The sequence below is a fragment of the Cyprinus carpio genome, chromosome B22 (genome assembly GCF_018340385.1).
Source record: "Cyprinus carpio isolate SPL01 chromosome B22, ASM1834038v1, whole genome shotgun sequence".
Lineage (NCBI taxonomy): Eukaryota > Metazoa > Chordata > Actinopteri > Cypriniformes > Cyprinidae > Cyprinus > Cyprinus carpio.
The window spans coordinates 32,153,448-32,165,400 of NC_056618.1; the positions used below are offsets into that span (position 1 = coordinate 32,153,448).

The 11,953-nt window shown below is 34.3% G+C and overlaps 1 long non-coding RNA gene across 1 annotated transcript; it reads left to right on the plus strand.

Annotated features, from left to right (window-relative positions):
- Positions 1-6,808: 6,808 nt before the first annotated feature.
- On the plus strand, positions 6,809-11,389 carry LOC109052654. The gene is made up of 3 exons (XR_006157897.1): positions 6,809-6,981; positions 10,735-10,908; positions 10,993-11,389. It is a non-coding gene; the product is annotated as an uncharacterized LOC109052654 (long non-coding RNA).
- Positions 11,390-11,953: the final 564 nt, after the last annotated feature.

Sequence of the window (11,953 nt, forward strand, 5' to 3'; positions counted from 1 at the left end):
AACCCCATCCCAGACCTCACTAATGTTCAAACCCTGGCTACAGCCATGAGCGTGGGCTATATAAGAATGACCTGCTGCGTTACATAAATATAGATGTGCTACTGTTATAAATATTAGAGTATGTATTTTTTTTTTTGGTAGTTAAACATTATAAGATACTGTTAAGGTCTTAAGCCAAGTTTAAAACAGTTTTATGTTATTTATTGCTATATTAATGTAACCATCTATGACTGAACGAGCAGAAGTCATTTCCAAGTGGCCCGGACTCTACAGCGGTTCGGGTGATTGCAGTGAACAGGAATCGGGTCCAGTGCTTTACAGCGCATCCCCACAAACACATGCTGGTGAGTTTGAAGCTGCGGGCTGACTGCCCCGATAACATCACTATTTAGTCTGAGTCGGGTGACCCAAATGGTCGTGGACCCGATTACTACATGCTATCTGGGATTATTTACTGGAGTTGAACTGGAATATATATATATATATAAAAACACAAAACATTAAAATAACACAGATTAACTAAATAACTCATATATATATCCCCGCTGTCAGAATGTCACCAGTTTTATTAAAAATGTTACACATTTAGCCCCATGCATGCCTGTTTTATATTAGCTGTACATCAACAGCATATTTTTATATTGTTTGGATTAACTAATGAGTAGACAGATATGAATGTTCCCAGGTACGAGCAGTAGGATTATAAAAATATGTGCCAATATAAAATTTACCTATATAAAATTGCTAAATAAATCTATCAGTACTACTTAAGTTCATAAAAATTGAGTACCTTTTGTACTTTTACCGAAAGTAAAAATTGAAAAAGGAGTACTTTTACTTATAATATCTTAATATAACGCAGGAGTAATATTTTATTATACGTTTCTGTACTTTTACTCAAGTTCTTTGTTTGTTTGTGTTTTGTGTATGTCTTTAACGAGATGGTGTTGTTGTTGGTAATTCACGCTTGAGAAGTGTTTTGTGTAGGAAAAATTAATCTACACAAAATATTGGTCACAAATTATTGGGCACTTTCTAAATAAAAGTATAATCACTGCATCTACTAATAATTATTGCAGAAGCTGCAGAAACAGTTTTCAAGAGAGTGAAACCCATTAAATGAATCCAAACATGAATCACAATTAATTGCAAGTAATTTACCATCCCCAGAAACAAACTAATTTTCTAAGTAGTATTTGATAAAAAGAAGTGGAAACATACATCAGAAAAAAAAAATATGTTTATTGTTTTGATTTTTTAACTGTTACCTTTCGGACTCCTCTAAATCACTGTCCACTGTAACTCTCTGTATGTTTTTTTATTTGACCCTTGGGTTTTAAAGCAACCTTATATATAAAATTATTAACAGAATTCAGGTGAAGTGTCTGTTTGACTTGAACACACAGCAGCTGTGATTAACTCACTTATACCACAATCATGTGCCAGTGTGGACTAGATAAAGCTGTCATTAATGTTTGCAGCACAAAAGTTGACTGAACGAATACAATAATGGTAGTTTTCATAAGTTATTTTATCTACAGGTCGTTATATCTGAAATTCTGAGGTGAAAAATAGTGTGGTTAGAATTATTTTTTTTTAATTAAATTTATGGGGCAGCATCTCAAAGCAAGTTTATGTCAATTTTGAGTGTTTCTGTGTGTGTTTCTGTCTTTGCTCTTTCTTTTCTGTTAAATTTAAGCTAATGTTTTTGTGCCAGTGTTTACAAGCAATACTTGCTTCTTAACTTTAAGAAAAGTTATTTTAATGGGCAAACGTGTCACCCTCACACTGTGGTGGCTTGTATTTCCAATGAGAATCAGATTTATGCATTTAGATGCAGGTCAGATGTCCAGATATCTGATATGTATCTAATTTAAAACCACATTTGTAAGTGGCTCAGGACGGATGCGAGAGAAATAAGATTTTGGTCTTGTTTTTGTTTTTTGTTTTGTTGTGTGATATTATATCTGTTTTGTGTCACGCAAGGAAACAAATAAAAATTGTTTGTGCGAGTGTAAACACAGCCAGAGAGAGAATTTTTAAAGATTCGTAGAGTAACGTCTGGATCTATGTTGATTTCATCAAGATTTCTGCCTGTAAAATCTGCCAAGCGTCCTTTTTCAAGGTCCAGGAGAATATTGCTCATTTTGTCCAGTAGAAGTGTAAATGACCAAACTGAAGTTGTGTAGCTCCGACAGCTCCAGAGCAGTTCTCCACAGCTGTCATAACTTCATCACCCGCACATGAAGACTATAATAAGGATATTACAAATATTAGTTAAAACCATTACTTATAGAGCGGGTCCCCACAAGGCTGAACCGTACAGTGTGTGTATTCAGTACAATGGGTTTCACATGACTTTCCATTAACACTCTACAGGACCCCACAGCGTCACACCAGAAACAGTGTGTGTGTGCTGCTGTTTGACCTCAAGACTAAAAAATAACGTGGCAACCAACTAATCTGTTTGACTTTAAGACTGAAACTAACTGAAGGCTATAATAAAGATGAAGCAAATATTAGTTAAAACCATTACTTAGAGAGTGAGGTCCCCTACAACGCTTAAACCCATTACAGTGTGTCTGCATCAGAAACCGTATTCTTCTACCACTGCATTTTACAGGAAGCTTAAGTGGCAAAAGAGGAGGCGGGAGGGGATCAAGGAAGGTCCGCGAGCATGACAGCACTATATGTGTACAGAGTACAGGATCTTTAAGGTCCCCTTCAAAAAAATAGTCCAAGTCTTAAAGAATCTGTGATCTCACATCTGTAAAACATGACAAAAGTAGTCAAGAAACTTTCTCTAAAGCCAGTCACTTGTTCAAGAGTCGTGGTGTTATTTCTTTCTTTCAGGAATACTGTCCCTAAGCTGCCAAAGGCGAGTTTTAAAATTAATTCACAGTCTTCTTCTATGATGCAGCTTCTGGAGAAAGTGATGCGCTTAAAAAGGGTTTAACCTACAACTGATGATGACCAATGAATCCACCCGTGATAAGTCTTCCTTCATGATTGGATTGTAGTGTACATATATTGTTAAAAAGTCACATAAAAGTAAATATAAAACACAATATAAGTCATTTATAAATACTAAGCTTTCTACAAATAAAAAATGTGTAACTGCTAAAAGCGTTTAAGAGCTTAAGATAACTAAAAGAAAATGTATGATTACTTTTTGAGGTTATGTATTTAGAGTTTAGTGTTGGGTTTAATTTGTTATGATTATTAATCTTAACTCAATTCTAAGAATCAGATCTTTTAATTATCCCTGATAATTTATTTAAGATTTCTATGACCTTGGAATGCACTCTTATGAAAAACAACCATGGTATTACTATAATAACTATAAAACATGTTAAATTGATTATCATTTTAAAATATCATGTTTTTAAAAATAGTTAAATATAAAATAATGGTACATCTGTGGTAACTGTGAATTTACTAAAACTATAAAACATGTGAAGCTAGATGCACGACTCCAGACCGGACAGCGTCATAAAAGGTGATCCATTAGGCGGCTCGATCCAGCAGCTCAGTGTTTTATTCATTTATGTCAGGAAAAGGACCATTTACATCCAAATGTAATTTAATGCACACAGAACACAACCTAGAAATATATTTCAGAATATAAACTGCTTAATCGGCCATTTTCAGTAAGATTTATCGTTACTAAATGTGTTTGTGTTCCTGTCGTTTAACTTGAATAATGTCCAAAAGATATCTGTTTTTTAAAGCGGTGGGTAATTCACTGTTGATTTGCTTAAAAATCTACTTTGAGATTCTGTTGGCTAACATGTTTATGGTGTATTCTGCGCGTGCAACACCCCCTAACCTGCGCCATTCTCACTTCCTGCACACACACACACACACACACACACACAGACACACACACACACACACACACACAGACACACAGGTGAACACACACACACAGACACACACACACACACACACACACACACACACACACACACACACACACACAGACAGACAGACACACACACACGGACACACACACACACAACCTGAACACACACACACACACACACACACACCCCCTGACAACACACACACACACACACACACACACACACCCACACACACACCACCTACACACCTACACAGCCCACAGACACACACACACACACACCTGCGCCCACACACACACCACCCAAACACACACACACACTCACGGACACACACACACAACACAGACACACACACACACACACAACACAGACACACACACACACAACACAGACACACATCACACACACACAACACACACACACACACACACACAACACACACCGCCCCACACACACACACACACACCCCACACACACACACACACACACACAACACACACACACACACAACACACACACACACACACCCACACACACACACATTACACCACACACACACACACACACACCTAACACACACACACACACACACACACACACACACACAACACACACACACCCACGCACACACACACTGCCTGCCACACCCCGCCTACAACACACACACACACACACCCACACACACCCCACACACACATACACACACACACACCCCACACACACACACACACAACACACACACACACACACACACAACACACACACACACACACACACACACACACACACACAATAAATTGAACACTGGTCAGTGCATTGACGTGGAAATTGAATGTGCTCGCAGACACGGCTGGCGCTTGAGCCATGAGACAGGCTAGCCCAGCTGAGCTTGTCATCACAACTTTTCAGTGTTTTCAACCACATAATGTTTATTTTGTGGTTTCAGACATATAAGTACTAAAAAAAATACATTTAGGAGTTTGTAAAATACACACTGATAATCAAAGGAAGAGGCTATAATAATCCTTTCCATTATAATTAGACCACGTTTTTATTCATATCAGATACACATTGTGTAAGTAACTTTAAGTTTACTCTTATTATTCTCCCAGTTCAGCACCCACTTACTTTTATGTGATATTTCGAGAAGTGGATAACCAGAATCCGTTGTAAATCCAACAGATCCGATTCTCTGAACTGCGCCTCCGCGCACAAACTAAGATGGCGGGCGCCCATCGCAATATAGCCAGCTAACGCGATCGTTATAAAGGTGTTTAAACAACAAAACACTTCCACTTGCATATATTTGACAATCGGAATATCAGCTATTTTATGCCATATCTAACAAATTTGTGAATATTTTGAATAAAAAAGGAAAAATGACATAAAAGCAGATCATCATTCATTCAGCGCTGTTGTTGCTGCGGTATGTCACGTGACAAGCAATGACGCATCACCATGGAAACCATAAAGTGACACATCTAAATAACGGTCGCCTTGAAAAACTTGCTGGGGGGTCAGACAGAATATTTTGAACTTACGTGTGAAAGGGTTAATTCAATACTTGTGAAATGGTGTTTGCAGAAAAGTCTGATACAAATAAAAAAATATAATATATATATATATATATATTAATTCAATTAGTAATTAATTAATTGCAATATTTTGATGGAGTCTTTTATAAACCCAGCACTGTAGTGTTTTTCTTTAATATCACAGCTGCAGTGACTGCTAGAATCTAGAAGTGCTTCTACTCTCATTACTGCACACCAGTATTAGAGTACAACCAGGATAAAGACCGCGAGGTCCCTCAGAGATTTCAGACAAACCATTATTGAATACAAATTCCACAGGGATATAGGAAATACATAGGAAAAAATATGAGGTGGGCAAGAATGACCTTTTATCTCACACACACTGGTTAAAGACTCACCAGTATGAGGCTAAAGGGCCACAATATTGATACAAATATTTCAACTTAAGTAATATGTTTTGCATAATATCTAAGTTAATCATTGTCTAAAACAACCCCTTCAGCAATGTTTGTACCATATTCTGCTTTGTGATAAAATAATTTACTTTTTATGAACTGAGTACATTGCAAAAAGGATTTATAAAACAAAAATACAGGAATATTTCATTATAAAGGAAAAGATTGTGAAAGATTCTTACACTGCTTGAAGATCTCATAGTAACTTAATATGACTTTACAGCATCTCAATTAAAAGACTGTTTATATTTTGTGTGTTTTTTAATATTTTTTTAATTTTTTTTATGGTGATTTTATAATTTTTTGATCATATATTTTTCTCCATTTATGTTGATTCTTTTGTTTTGATTATTTTGATTTAATTATTTTGAAAACATTAACAAGACCTTTGTTTCAAATATAAGCCTTTAATTTTAATGATTCTCATTTGTCTGTAATAATTTTAATTGTAATAATTTTGACATGAGTCCATCTTTAGCCCCATTGTAAACTACCAAACACCAGTCACAAAATATTAATTATCAAATACAAATTATTATAATTATATATTAATTCCAGTGTGAGAAAAAAATGAGGAGTGATGTCTATTTTCCAAATACTCCTGCCTCTCAACCTCCCCACATATCCTTAAACACCAGAGTAATATGTCACAGTTATACTGTAATGTTACTCTTAATATTTAAACATTATTGCATGTATAGTACTACAAAAGGTTTGAAGAATGAAAATGATAAACTAGTTCAGTATCAGGAATCATGTCAGTAGAGAGCATTTCAATTAGTTTCTTATCTTGTGCTTTGTAGTGGCTTGAAGTTAAAATCTCTATAGCACTGATCCTGGTGTATAGAGAAAAGTAGTGCTCATACAAACACACACACAAACACACTCTCACCCTAAAACTTAAACACAGTCTCAGAGAGTCATTCATGTTCTTCACTCTCTGCAGGCTGTGTGACTGCAATATTGGAGAGGAAGGCTGTGCTGCTCTGATTTCAGCTCTGAGATCAAACCCCTCACACCTGACAGAACTGGATCTGAGCTTTTAATACACCAGGAGACTCAGGGTGAAGCTGCTCTCTGCTCTCTACTGGAGGATCCACACTGTAAACTGGAAAAGAAACTAGAGTGAGTGTTATTATATTATTGAACAACTTAACAAACTGTGTGTGAAAATACTGACAAACAAAAAACATTTCATGTTAAAGGGATAGTTCACTCAAAGAATTAAAAACTCTAATCATCACTTTACTTTTCTTCAAGACATTTCAAAACATTATGACTTTATTTGTGGAAAATAAAAAGAAGATATTTTGAGAAATGTTTTTTGTCCACCACAATGGAAAACAATGGTGCCTTAAAACTTTGGCTGCCAACAATAGTATTCAAAATATCATGTTTTGTGTTTCTACAGAAGAATGAAGTTCATACAGGTTATGAGCCATATACAGGGAAGAAAATTATGACAATTTATATTTTGGGAGAGCGATTCCTTTAAAAATCAAAAATGTAAAATGATCAAAATACAATGATTATACTGAATGTGCCCAAAACAAATGTATGTTTGTATATAGGGCTGCAACAAGCGATTATTTCGATACTTTCGATTAATCTACTTGATTATTAGAGCGATTGATCGACTAATGTAGATGATTTCACTGATTAATCAATAGAATTTTATTGATTATTATTCAGCTCTTGCAATTAGTTAAAATACTGTTATACATAACAAATAAATAAAAGGTAGTCTAATCTCTTCAGCTTTGGGAAATAATATTATGTAATTATAATTATTATATATAATTTATACAATATATAATTTATACAAATAAATATATTTGACACACGAAATAATGAGAAATCCTTCTTATTTACCATTTAATTACTATTATATGAAAAAAATAACTGAATGACACATCATTCTGCCTAACATCTCCTTTTGTACGCATATAATATGGATAAGAAACAAAATAAAGGGAGTGATTAGATGTTTTTATTTTTGGATAAAACAATTTTATCCACAATATACACTACCAGTCAAACATTTCTGAACAGTAACATTGTTTTTAAAGAAGTCTCTTCTGCTCATCAAGCCTGCATGTATTTGATCCAAAGTACAGCAAAAACAGAAACATTTTGTAAAAACTATTTAAAATAACTGTTTTCTATTTGAATATATTTTAAAATTTATTCTCGCTTTCAAGGCTGAATTTTTTAGCATCATTACTCCAGTCATACAGATCCTTCCGAAATCATCTCTAATATTCTGATTTGCTGCTCCAAAAAACATTAATTATTATTATTATTATTATTATTATTATTATAATTATTATTATTATTATTGTTATTATTGTTGTTGTTGTTGTTGTTGTTGAAAACAGCTGAATATAATTTTTTCAGGTTTCTTTGATGAATAGAAAGTTCAGAAGAACAGCATTTATCTGAAATTGAAATCTTTTGTAACATTATAAAATATCTTTGTCAATTCACAAAAGCATCCTTGCTAAATAGAAGTATTAATTTCTACAATAACCCCCAAATAAATAAAATAAAAAATGATATTGACTCCAAGCTTTTGAATGGTATGGTGTATAATGTTACAGAAGATTTTATTTATTTTATTAAAATAATAATAAATAATATTATTAAAATAATAATAAATGTACTCAACTGTTTTAAATATTGATTTTTATTATTTTAATATTAATTTTAATAGATGTTTTTTGATAATAATATTAGTATTTTATGTCTTTGAGGACAAAGATCATGTGACACTAATTTGGAGAAAATTCAGCTTTGATCCACAAGAATAAATTACATTTAAAAACTATATTCAAATGGCGAATAACCTAATCAGCAAAATATTTCACAATATTACTGCTTTTGCTATTTTGGATCAACCGAATCTTGCAGACGTTGTTGAATAAATTTCGTGTCCAGAAACTTTTTATGGGACTCTCTAGAGGCCCTTTTATACTGTGACATCTCATACATCCACTGGGTTATGATAATCAAAAACAGTCTGAGCTAGATTAAAGCTTTGATCTCTGCAAACCAAGCGATCACTTTAATCAAATAATTAATAATCATGTTTTAATACCATTAAAGCTGCTTGATTTGGGTATTGCGTAAAAATACTACAGGCGTGGCGTGAATGCTTTACTGATTTCGTGCAAACATCCATCGGTGTAATAAGATGCATTTTTATCTGCTGCTTTCCTGCAGCTGTGATTTTTGTTGTTGTTGTTTATTTCGTTATTGAGAGGAAAGCATCATATATTTTGATATCCAAGCGCCATTACGGTTGCATTTCGGATCGTTTTCTCTGAAACAGCTGGCTGTCTCTTCTTCTCTTGAATTACATCCAGGGAGGCTGAATTACGGTCTTGGCGGCTACAGCGCCACACTGAGTCAAACAGCATTACCGCAGGCTCTTAAATTAGGTCAAATTAAATCAAACGACTTCACTTAATCGACAACAAAAATATTTGTAGAGCATTATTTTTATTGTCTACGCTTGTCGATAATAATTGACTCAATCGCTTCAGCCCGATTTTGTATATTCACTTATAGACCATTGAAAAACAAAGTACATAAGTGTGAGCCAAAATTATATACATTTGCAGTAATTAATTGGCCATAGCTTCACATACAAAGTACTAGACACACACACACACACACAAAAATTATATACATTTGCAGTTATTAATTGGCCATAGCTTCACATACAAAGTACTAGACACACACGAACATTGTCCTGTACATTAAGAGTAAAATACTGGCCTTTTATTTGCCTGTAGTTTACTGTAATTGTACGAATCTTCAGCTCCCTTTACAGTGTTAATAAGTGTGAGCCAAAATTATATACATTTGCTGTAATACCAAAAATGACAGATTGACCATCTTTCTCAATCCATGAATAACAGATTTACATGTACTCAATAATAACACTGAAGTCTTGAACATTTTAATCTGTTTGAAGAATGTATATAAGAGACAGCATTCATAAATGCTACTTTTTTCAGCTATCGGGTCCCTCACTCTTAGATTCATCTTTGAGCAACTGATGTTATGTATTTATTATCTCTGAACTGGATTCTTATTGTTTAATTATGTAGTTAGCATGATACATTCTTACTTGACAAATAAAATATTATATTTGATTTATCCTGATCTCTCCTGAACACATCATGACTAGTAGATCATGTGGAGGCTGATGTTTCCTCAAATCTGTGTCAGGACCAAGAACAGACTAAGGATCATGGATGAATGAATAATCAGATATCTCAATTAATTTTAACCAATATTTGTGATTAGTTACTAATTAGAAGCACATTCTAAATTTAATGATCCTCTAGCTAGTCAGATCAGGAGAGTTGTAAAAGCGGTGACAGCTCCATGAAGACTCCGGTCGGTGTTGAGACCTCAAATGTGACACAACGAGTCCCTTGATGAATGAATAATTGATAAGTATTCCCATTATACTTCAACGACAGAAGTAGCGATGGGTGAGACTTTTAAAAGAAAGCGCCAAGTAAATATATGTCGTATTTATACTATAATATTACTCCTATTTTAACATTATCACCTATAAAATATCATAAACTAGTTCCAGCATCACAATCATGAATCATGTGAGTAGAGTGCATTTAAATTAATGTTTAGCTGCTTTGTGGGATTAAAAAAATCTATGGCGCTGATCCTGGTGTATAGGAAAAAGTAGAGCTCATACAAACACACACACAAACAGTTCAGCATCACAATCAGGAATCATGTGAGTAGAGTGCATTTAAATTAATGTTTTAGCTGCTGGCAAGTTAAAATCTCTATAGCACTGATCCTGGTGTCTCAGAGATCATTCATGTTCTTCACTCTCTGCAGGCTGATTAAGTGCAGTATTGGAGAGGAAGGCTGTGCTGCTCTGATTTCAGCTCTGAGATCAAACCCCTCACACCTGACAGAACTGTATCTGAGCCTTAATAAACCAGGAGACTCAGGAGTGAAGCTGCTCTTTGCTCTACTGAAGGATCCACACTGTAAACTGAAGAAACTATAGTAAGTTATTGAGTCAGTGCTTTCATTTATTATCTTGTATTAAATCAGATCTTAGTGTATTTTAACTTTCTCTTTATTATACAGTATTTGACAGTGGAAACTCCACAAGCTCCAAACAACTGAATCAAAACAACACGTCCTGATCAAGACTGTCACCTGGACAAATGCTGATATTGTAGTGAATTTGCTTTCATCACCTTAGGGAGGTGAAATAGTGCAGTGATGGGTACATGTCACTGTTGACGTTATGATGTTTGGATCACATGTCTCTTAAGGTGTGGTTATGAGTACATCACATAAGAAAGATTGGTGTGAAACCTAACTTGTAGAGCCTCTTTCTGTATCATTCACACAAGGAAGACACAAGAGTAATAAAATTAGTTGTATTAAGAAATGATAGACAAATGTAATCAATAACTACTAAATAAATACATGAATGAAAAAGCAAAAGTAATAAAGTAATAAAGTGCATAAGTGATTACGTCGGGTGTTGCTTTGTCAGAGCTGTGTGACCCTCCCTTCTTTCCTCCTGTGAAACTTATTTGCATAGTCCAAACACACATTTAGAAAAGTGTCACTTAAGTTTTACCGGTGCATTTTCACTTTCCAAACCAATACTTTCGGCAATGTTATGAACACTTTACGTCCAAACATGATGAAACATCTTTGTGTAAGATGTTGCACTACACTACTTGTGCAGACACAATTCTATAATGATACAATTTACTCGATGCTTTTTTTTATGACATTGAGATTTTATTTTTTGTTTATTTATTTATTTTGAAAAATGTAACATAAATAGGTTAAGCAAAACAAACAGAAAAAATATTTTGAGCATCCCTTATTCTTTTCTTTATTTTCTAATAATCACAATTCTGAAGTTGGCAACAGTGGGGAAAATCATAAAGTTGTATGTTATAGACACTGATTGAAAAGTATAAACTGAAAAACAAAACTGGAATGGAAAGTAAAGACCCCTTCAAGAGTCACGTGACGTGCTCATGAACCTAGTCGCACTTGAGTAGAGCTCCGTACGTTTGGCACC